General features: G+C 40.2%; 1 protein-coding gene across 1 annotated transcript in view; it reads right to left on the reverse strand.

Annotated features, from left to right (window-relative positions):
* Positions 1-8,491, reverse strand: part of LOC139472164 (sacsin-like) — a 37,417-nt gene extending 28,926 nt beyond the window's left edge. The window contains exon 1 of the mRNA XM_071254545.1: positions 8,436-8,491. The gene's annotated coding sequence lies outside the window, so the exon portion shown is untranslated. The remainder of the gene's footprint in view (positions 1-8,435) is intronic.
* Between the last annotated feature and the right edge of the window lie 2,179 nt (positions 8,492-10,670).

Raw genomic sequence — 10,670 nt, forward strand, 5'->3', positions numbered from 1 at the left:
CATTCAGTGGAATTGTAATGGCATCCCCTCAAATGGGCATGAGCTTAAGGCCCTCATAGCCCTTGAAAAAAATTAGTCCATTAATAATCGCAGTACAGGAAACCAAAATATCCCCCCAAAAGCCTTCAAAATTCCAGGCTATTTTTTCATTCGGCAAGAAAGACCCCACCCCACTAACTCCCCCTGACCATCCCATGGTGGCCTTGGCATATTCATCAAAGAACATCTCAACTATGAAACAATAGATATCCCAACCCCAAACCTTGAATGCTTGGCTATCAAAACTACCATAAATCGAACTAAAATCAGTATTATAAATGTGTACCATACAAAAACAAAACCATTCACAGGTGAAGATCTAGAAGTACTAACTAAATATATTGATCAAAACACTATTATCTAGGCAATTTCAATGCTCACCATCCACTGTGGGGCACAAAAAACTTCACAGATAAATTTGGGAAACTAATCTACGAATGGACAGAAACAAACAACCTTATTTGCTTAAACGACAACCAACCCACTAGAATCCCCACAAATCACCTCCAATCCCCTTCAGCAGTAGATCTAACTATCAGCACCCCCCCCCCCCCCCCCCCCCCATCTCAAATCAAAACTAAGCTGGGAGGTACATTCAGACACTTGAGGCAGTGACCACATGCCCATCAAAATTTCGATCTCTCTACCCACTCAAAACCCATCCCAACCTCATTCCAAATCCCCAATCAACCCCCCTTTAGACTATACCTCCCAGCAATCCTAAATTTAACTTTAAAAAGGCTGACTGGAAAACTTGACACTATGCAACCAAATAAACATCCACCATATCCATAACACAGACAATGACTTCTTTAACTCAAACTTCACTAACACTTTACATAAAATAGCTACACAATGCATCCCCACAGTCAAAATTTCACCCAATCACACTCCCGTCCCTTGGTGGACCCCAGAATTGAAAAATCTAGAAAACTTAGAAAAAAAAGCATTAAATAAAGCCGAGCGGGACATAACTAAACTCCCACTGGCTAGAAATCTCAGAAAATCAACTAAACAACTCATAAGAGCAGCCAAAAGAAACATTGGAAAACTTTTACCAGCTCCTTGAAAATGGGGAAAGAAAATACCAAAATTCTATGGAAAAAAATTAAGGCCATAAAGGGCACTTCAAAATCCTTCTCAGCCCCCTCTTTTCCTAACCTAAATTACCGATAAAGAAAAGGCTAACGCCATTGCTGCTCACTTCTCGGCCACTAGCAGCTCCACCAATCACACTCCCCACATGCAAAACACAATAAAAAATCACCCCACATACACACACAGACCACCCCTCTTACACATGCCACTTAACAAAATAATCAACATTCATGAACTACAAACAGCAATCAATAACAAAAACACAGCCCCAGCCACAGGTCCAGACAACATCAGCTACACCATCCTCAATCACCTTCCCCCAAAAATTCAAAAACTACTTCTTCAACTCTTTAACCAAATTTGGACATCTGGCTCCCTCCCCCACTCATGGAAAACAGCACAGGTGGTACCGGTTCTTAAACCAGGCAAGCCCCCACGAGAACTGGAGTCCCTATTGCCCCGTCTCATTAACCTCCCATATCTGTAAAATAATTGAATCCATCATTAATAATTGACTAAAATTCCAAATTACCTCCCAAAACCTTCTTAATGAGGACCAGAGTGGCTTTATGTCTAACCGACAAACTTTAGACCACGTTTTACATTTAGAACATGACGTTAAAACAGCACTCGCCCAAAAAACAATACACTTTGGCCATTTTCATAGATTTCAGTAAAGCAGTTGACATGGTTTGGCATTATGGCCTAATTCAAAAACTTAAAGAAAAAGCCATAGATGGTAGAATACTAAATTTCATTCACTCTTTCTTAACAGACAGAAACATTACAGTAAAAACAAAAAACACTCTATCAGACCCACATCATTTAGAAAATGGCACCCCACAGGGAAATATAATATTACCAACTCTCTTCAATTTCATGATTGACGACATTTTCCCGCCTATAACTAAAAATATAACCACTGCCAAATTTGCTGATGACATTTCTTTCTGGACGTCGTCAACCTCGCTAAAACAAATTCAAAAAAGAATTCAACCCCTACTTAATCACCTAGAACACTGGGCAGCCCAGTGGGGATTCCAAATTAACACTCAGAAAACCATCGGCCTACTATTCAAAAACAGACACATGCCAAATTGTCCACCCAAACTCACCTTAAACAATCAAAACATTATATTCAAAAAGGAAGCTAAATTTCTGGGAATCACCTTTGACCAACAACTGATATGAGCTCCCCATATTCTTAATCTGGTCACATCATGCCAAAAGGATCTAAATCTAATGAGAGCCATCAGCGGCTGATTGGGGCGCTGACAAACACTACTTAATATATATAAATCACTTATTCAACCCAAACTAGACTATACTGCTCCAGTCCTCAACTCCATTTCAGAAAAACTTAACAAAAAACTTAATTCCATCCAGTACAAAGCCCTGGGCACTAGAACCGGTACTGCACTAAACTCACTACAGCTTATATCAGGAACTACCTCCATACAATTAAGACGAAATCAAACCATTTTAAACTACTGGGCTGGGGCCCAACACTATCCTATACTCAAACAGATTATAACCAAGTACAGCAACCTTAGACCTGCCACCCTGAAGAAATTCAAAAACAATCACACCTTAGCCCCATACCTTACACACCTATATAAACTTATCAAAACACACAAACTTGAAAACATCAAACATACAGCCCCATCAAACATATACATCTATGACAAACCACCCCCCGAAACAGACCTCACCCTCCACAAAACATTTACTCTTCACCCAGATATTAAAAAACTAGACAAAAAAGCAATAACCAACAACTACATCCGTCAAAACTGGCCAAAACACACCCATATCTATACCGACGCATCCCAAGCAACCAACTACATAACAGGACTAGGCATACAGATTACACAACCCACATCAATCACCACAAACTTCCACTATACAAACTACACACATATCATCACAGCTGAACTACTCGCCATCCAATGTGCTTATCACTACATAAAACAATCTAACGACACAAACTTTTTAATAATTTCAGACTCATTAGGCTCATTAACTCAGATCCACAACAAAAAATCCAAATCAAGGCAAGACATTATAAACAACATTATTGACATACATAAAAGGTATCACAGAAACAAACAAAACAATAACTCCCCTATGGGCACCTGCACACACTGGCATAAACAGGAAACCAACTAGCAGACACAGCGGCCAAATTAGCCAGCACCCAACCATCCCCAAGCATTAATTTCACCACCATTAAAGCATTCTGTTTCAAAATTTCAAAATTAATATTCAAAATTGTAAGTCCACATGGACAAAATTCCTCTTTAGTAAACCAGTCATAAAGTGCCAAAACTTCACCAAGTCGATTCTAACAGAAAAAATTATAAACAGAATGCTAAGCGGCCAAATGAACCTAAACAAAACACTTCATAAACAAAACAGACACCCACACCCAAACTGCTCTCACTGCAACATACAAGAAAATCTAGATCACATATTCAACCACTGCCCACAATATAAACAACAACAAACAAAACTATACAGCTCCCTCTCCAATCACCCATCTAAATTCTCCCATATAGCTATGTTTCTTAAAACAACAAAGCTCATAAGCAAACTTTAGAAAAATCCCAAACAAATTACAGCATTAATACTGTATACAAAATCCACACTTTCTTAAATTAGGATCGGGATCCAAATTCTCAGCGCGGACCAACTTCTCCGACGTCCGCGCGAAAAATTCGCCCATATCCAGACACACATAACCATGCCCGTTTAACCAGCCACTCACCCAAGCCCAGTTCACACGCTCAGGGCCGCGACTTACCCCTCACTCCTGCGTCCCCCACCCCAGCCAATAAGCCCAAAGTTTATTAAAGTAGGTTTTCCCACCCACCCCACATTTTTTAAACTTTATTTATTACTAGGTATTACTATACTAGCATATCAGCTTAACTGATCATATTCCATTAAAAATCCATTTACTACTTGCTCCCTGTAGACTAGGTTTCTTACAGCTCTACAAAACTCCCACTAATTTCTCTCATCCCCCTCTGCCCCCTTTACTGTATTTCTTTCTTCTTTATCCCCCCTAACTTACAGTTTTTTGGGCCAGCCGATTACTTTTCTTATTTCCCACTATTAATTATTATTGTTTAACCCCGTCTGGTCCCGACTGCGAAATAGCCTATGGCTGAAGCGGTCGTAAAATCCCTTAAACTCTCTCTCAGTTACTACGGTGTTAGTCAGGCTTGGTATTCCGAACGTGGTGTAGGGACGACCTCGAGCAGGATGCGCCGCTCGTAGGAAACGCCCTGACGTGAGCCTCGAGCAGGATGTGCCGCTCGTGGGAAACGCCCTGAGGTGAGCTGGAGCTCCGCTCACCTCTTGTACGCCTGAGCTGGAAGGTCCGCTCATCGCTGTGTTTGTGTTGTCAGAGCAGGTATTCCGCTCACTGTGCAATTGTTGTTTATTGTTTACATGTTGTGCATAAAGCGTTCTGGGACAGTGATGTCGATTTTGTCCTTTATTCCCCCAAGAGCTAATTCCCCGTCAACGTGCGCGTTGACAATCTTCTCTTGTTCACGTGAAGAGAATAACATGGTATTCGGAAGAAAGTATGAATAACCAGTCTCGATTATCCACCGAAACGTATTCCATCGGACGTGAAAGGCAAAATAACGTTAGACATTATTATGAATGGATCGATGAAAAGGGTAAGCATGTCCGCCCTAACGGTAATACCCGCCACTCACCACATCTTGCATAAAGGGGAGTGTTTGCTTCCTAACGACGCATAGCAGCACGTATGCCATGCGACGGTGACCTGTAATCAAACCAGACAATCGAGCGATCGAAGGACCAGAAAATCAAGTTGCACGAAAGCGCTTTTATTGATCGATATCGATATGCGTTATTAATCATGAAATACGTCTGGTGTGTAGAGATTATGTTGCTTATATAAGGACGACCACCCGTTAAGCTATCGGCTTCGATCTGGCATGTAACTGATGTACCCTGACACCTGGCGCTAACCTCCCTGTACCGCTGCCGTTGCGCAGACATTCCCAACTGACTATTCTGCTTACCACGTAAACAATAATACTTCATATCTAGTGTTTATTCCACAGCCAAGTCTCCCCATCTTCCACCAGCGACAATCTAATAATAGGACTTCTCTTAGCTGATTAGGATATTCTTTATCTTATCTCTCGTTAATTAAATCTCCATGTCAATTGGCTGCAAAACGTTCGCTTGACATGTGTGTCTTACGCGAAATACATGCTCCTATAAGCACATATAGTTGAATTTTCGTTGTGTTCATGGAAATTCCTGCATTCTGATTAGCTGAATTGGTCACGTGTTATTGCATTCATTTCCTAATGAATGTAAAATATTAAGCCACGCCCACCGCGACGCACTTCTTTTATTACTGCGGAATGTTGGGGAATCACAATATTACAGTCGAGGGACTTCCCTTTCTGCTCACGTGTATCGTGATGCACAGGACATTTAGCGACTTTCATGCATATTCATTGTCCAAACTACCCTTTGAAACCGAAGGCCGAGAATGAATGAAACAGTAAACGTGCAGGCTTGCTCGCTTGTTTTTTTCCCGCTCGCCTCGGTTCAACTTTCATGTCTTCGGTTTCTTTCAAACTAGCATTTCTCCAACTGTGTTTTACCGTAATCAGGGAAGTAATGTTTGAATCACGCAGTAAATGACCATGTATTTGAAACAGCCGCCTTCTCTCGGACATTGTTTTAAACATTGTTTAATACAACTCTCCGTTGATTGGCTACTAACTGTGTAGGCGTCACTCTCCTACCCAGAGTTCCATGCGGCCGGCAGCGCCAGCCAGCATAGTACCTCTGCCACAGGCCAGCGCCATGTCCATTCAAGATAGTGAATATGATTTTCATCCGTTTCATGTTTGACAAGTCTACACATTTTCACATACAAATGTCAAAGAATGGTTACGGTTCATTAGAAAGTATCCTAATACGTGATAATCTATTTGTTTTTGCTTGTTATCCTTTGTTTACATTGGTTGTAGGGCTCCACGTGCTGTCATCGAAGCCAAAACGGATAGAGCTAGCGATACGGTCACTTTGATGTATAAATATATATTGTCACGAAATTCACTGTGGCAGTTGTAGTAGCATATCTATATAATTATGCAAAACAATATGTTAAGCGCCCCATTAGTCCGTTCTATACTGATTTCTGAAAAAGCGCGTTTGTTTACAAACAAGAGAGAAGTCCGGTCACGTGATATGCAAATTAGCCTGTGGCAGTGGTTTTATGCTGAGTCACCACTGCGCCGGAGTGTGTGTAGGCGTGTCAAGTTATGTGCATAAATTAAACGATCACCTGATTCATGTCACGCCACTCGCATGTATTCCTACACCTGGAATGTTTATCAACGTCGTCATTTTTGTCTGTTTTGATATATGCAACTGTTTTGGGTTAAACTATTGTAGATAAAACATGTTTTACGTTGTCGAATTTAATTATAAGCTTAAATAATTCAATTTACATACGGCATTGCCACTTACGCGTTCATTCATTCGGACGACTCCGACTTCAACCTTTTACTTAGAGAATTCACCGACTACGGTGTTTTTCGGACAGAAGAGTATGACCGTGATGTTATTGCTACCAATCATCGGTTAAATCTCCCAAAACGTTTCAACTAAACAAAAAGAAAGACAAAGAAAAAACGGCGGCTGTCTGCGAGTGTTCCGTGTGAACCCAAACCTACAAATCCATTGTTGGTTTTGCGATGCATATGAAGAAAACAGATCCGATATCAAAGGCTTTAAATAATTATTTTTTTTCTATATAAAATATCAGTAAATAGGATCTATATCTTATTTTATGTTACAATTGTATAACTATTATTAAGAAACAAAGCAACAAAAATCCACTACGGATGCCACAGAAAAATACGATCTGGTAAATTGCACAGGAAGTGTTAAAGAAAGTCATCCAGACGCAAGCAATACAGTTTTAACAGCTCACACAGTACATATCTCCAGATTATATTTATATCATACACTAAATACAGGGTAGATGTATCTGCAAATATTCATGGCCAGTGGCTGGTGTAAATGCTTTCCTATTAGCCAGTATAAACATGACAATATTAGTCTAGGGGTCATAATTATTCGCTACTGGTTTATAAAGCAAGTAGTTCCAACGAATTTAACTTACACATTAAACTACGAGCGTTCTAAAATTTATATTTCCATGTGACCGAGAATGCGCTTCGCTAATAATCCAATGTTGTTTGATAATGCCAGTTTGGGGCTAGCAGTGATAATAGTACTTGCCGTGCCGAGATACAAGGGGCGTTTGTAATGTTTGTAATCGATACTTAACATTGCCCGGTGAATTTGAATAGTTCAGTATACAATTAATTGATAATTTTCTCCATGTCAGATTGAAGAGATATGATTTGTTCACGTAATATTGATCAAATACTTTATCTTACCTTAGATCAAAACACTAGATTCTGATTGGTTAAGGAGCGGGCAGATATCTTTCATGTGGCCAGCTCGTCAGTATACTGTGTCTGAGTGGGGTATTCATGTTAAACTTCAGTTCGGAAAAGTACAAGCAGCCACACACACACACACACACACACACACAAGTGCATACACCGCTATAGGTGGTAAACGTCTTTTTCGAAAATGAATTTCACTATTTATTTCGATGTGAAGCTTTTTCACCAACAGAGATCTAAAAGGCCTATCTATATTCTTTAACAAAGCAAGGCCGTAGTTAACTTTTTTTTTACGGGGGTGGTGGGGGGGGGGGGGGTGGGGGGGGGGGGGGGGGAGGGGGGGGGACAACTCAGATTATTCATTTCTTTTTCACAAGGGAAAATGTATTCTATAAAAATCCAGAGGGGGCCCCAATTTTGACTGAACAAGATGGTTTTGTTGTGTTTCAAACCTGTTTGTACTCCAAATAATGATACTTTCGAAGTTAATCGAAAACAAAAAATTGTCCCTGAAAATTCTTGAGAAAGTGCTTGAGACTGTTCAGGCTCAAAGTTTGAATTAAAAAATATCTGGGTTTGTAGCTGTAGCTGACTAAAATATCTAATCGCTTGTGTTTCTCCTCCTGGCAGCCATTTTGTGTTAAAGCTAATGTTGGATTTAATGCGATATATTCTACTTCCCTAAGTTATTCTTGGTTAACTCAGGTTGAATTTAGTCCAACCCTGGTTGCCAGAAATGTGGAAACTTAGGTTGACTCAAGCTACTCAATGGTTAATAATCAAACATAGGTAATAACACTGAGTTGCTCTTACCCTGCTGTGATTGTGTCATACCACCGACTCCTGCACACTCTGTACGCCGACTGAGAGACGACAATCTGCTACGGGCGTTCCGAGAAACCGCCTGACATAGCCTTTCACAGAATACACGGGCGAAACGAAAGTAGGTTTTTGTAATCGATGTTCCAGGAAACTACAATAGGGAATGCTTATTATATACAATGTCGTCCGTTTATTGTTACATTGGCATATAGGGAGCACGCTAGGGGGCACGTGCCAGTGTCAAGCCCGTAGGAACGAGGGGGTGATGGTGTGTGTGTGTGTGTGGGGGGGGGGGGGAGAAGACGGTGGCCCATACCCGCCACTGGTGAGATCATTTTCCCCTGTAAACCTCTGTATTTTATCTCACCAGTAAAACATAGAGGCATACAGTGAAAAGTGATCTCGCCAGTGGCGGGTATGGGCCACCGTACATATGAGTATGTGAGTTGTTAAGTCGGGGACAGCGAAAGGTGTTCTGTATCAATAATATTATTAAATACGTGAATACGCTGATTTGTCTATGTAGGGCTTAGCGCTCCCGACCCCCAACCCCCACCATCACCCCCTCGTTTCCCCACCCGTACATCTGTTCGTAGGTATACATGTCCTACTGCAATGCGAAGTATCTAGTTACATTGAACAAATGAAGTTACATAGTATTATGTTGTATTTAACTAATATTCCGTACACGTATGTGAGAAGATAGAACCACACACCTACATACACCACGTGAAACGCTTCTAATAAAGTCTTATGACGTCATTCCTTTATCAATTGGCACCAATGACGTCATATTGCAAGGGGCATAAGCCATGGTGTGTTTAAAATGGAAATAGAACTCTCTGTAAATGTGAAAAATATGAACCGATTTTATTAATAAAATAAATTTGATACGTGTGATATTTTAATTGTTTTGCCTCCGAAACTACTAGGTAAATACTTTTCATGATGAAAAAGTACAAGAAAAATAGGTTTATTTTCGTATGAACTTGCCCTTTAAGATAACAACTTTTAATATGTCGCACAATGAGATAAGTATGTTAGGAATAAGGATCTCGGGGTTGTATTACACTTCACTGACCATAATGGCGCGACTTAGAGTTTTGACCAGACGGATTTCAAATATAAAATTCAAAATGAATAATAAAAAAACACCAACAACGAAACCGACATTTGTGTTGATGTTAGAGCTAAAGCAGTATGTCATTGTAGTATACACACAGGTCCATGCAGAATACACAAACACGTTGATAATAACATTGCACGTGGTAAAAACAACTATTTAGAAAACCTATACCTTCATGGTAAATATTAAGCAATTTAAGCATACCAGGAAATTGTGTTGATTGTAAATCAATACGTAATTAATCTCATGCTTGTAGCGTTTGTTGGTTGGTTGGTTTGTTGTTTAAGGCCGCACTCAGCAATATTCCAGCTATATGGACGGCGGTCTGTAAATAATCGAGTCTGGACCAGACAATCCAGTGATTGATATCATGAGCATCGATCCACGCAATTGGAATCGATGACATGCATCACCCAAGTCAGCGAGCCCTGACCACCCGATCCCGTTAGTCGCCTTTTACGACAAGCATGGGTTGCTGAAGACCTATTTTACCCCGGAATCTTCAAGGGTCTGTGGCGTTTGTAGCGCTACAAATACAAAACTGTTAGACATGTTTAGAATTAGTGGAGTTATAGATACTTTAAAGAACTTTCATGTAGCCGCAATAGATTCAGAGAAATATGCCGGCGAAAAAAGGATGTATTTGAAGAATCTGCGATTGTAAATATTCTTAACTCCTTTAATGATAAGAGAAATTCAAAAACATTTTGGTCCGAACTGAAATTTTCACCTCGGAAGCCACCCGTAACTGCACCCAGTATTGGTGTTTCTCAGTGGATTGATTACTTTAAAACTGTTTTGAATATTACTGATAATGTAACTGATGTAGATTTTGTTGCGTTCTGCAAAGCTGTTATTACAGAGCATCCAGTCACAAGACCAAGGAGCGTCCCATTCCAATTTGGAATGAACGTTGGATTGCTTTGGAAAGATCGCTCATTCCAACCTTTCCAAAGCTTGGAAGGATCGATCTTTACGGAAAATCCAAAATTGGATTGGCAACATTTCCAAACATATTTCCAACACAAGAAATGTTTGGAATGGTTTTGAATGATTTTGAATGGTTTGGAATTGTTTGGAAGTATGTTTAGAAGGAACAA

Source organism: Haliotis cracherodii, unplaced genomic scaffold, assembly GCF_022045235.1.
Source record: "Haliotis cracherodii isolate W230 unplaced genomic scaffold, xgHalCrac1.p SCAF_1, whole genome shotgun sequence".
In the NCBI taxonomy this organism is placed as follows: domain Eukaryota; kingdom Metazoa; phylum Mollusca; class Gastropoda; order Lepetellida; family Haliotidae; genus Haliotis; species Haliotis cracherodii.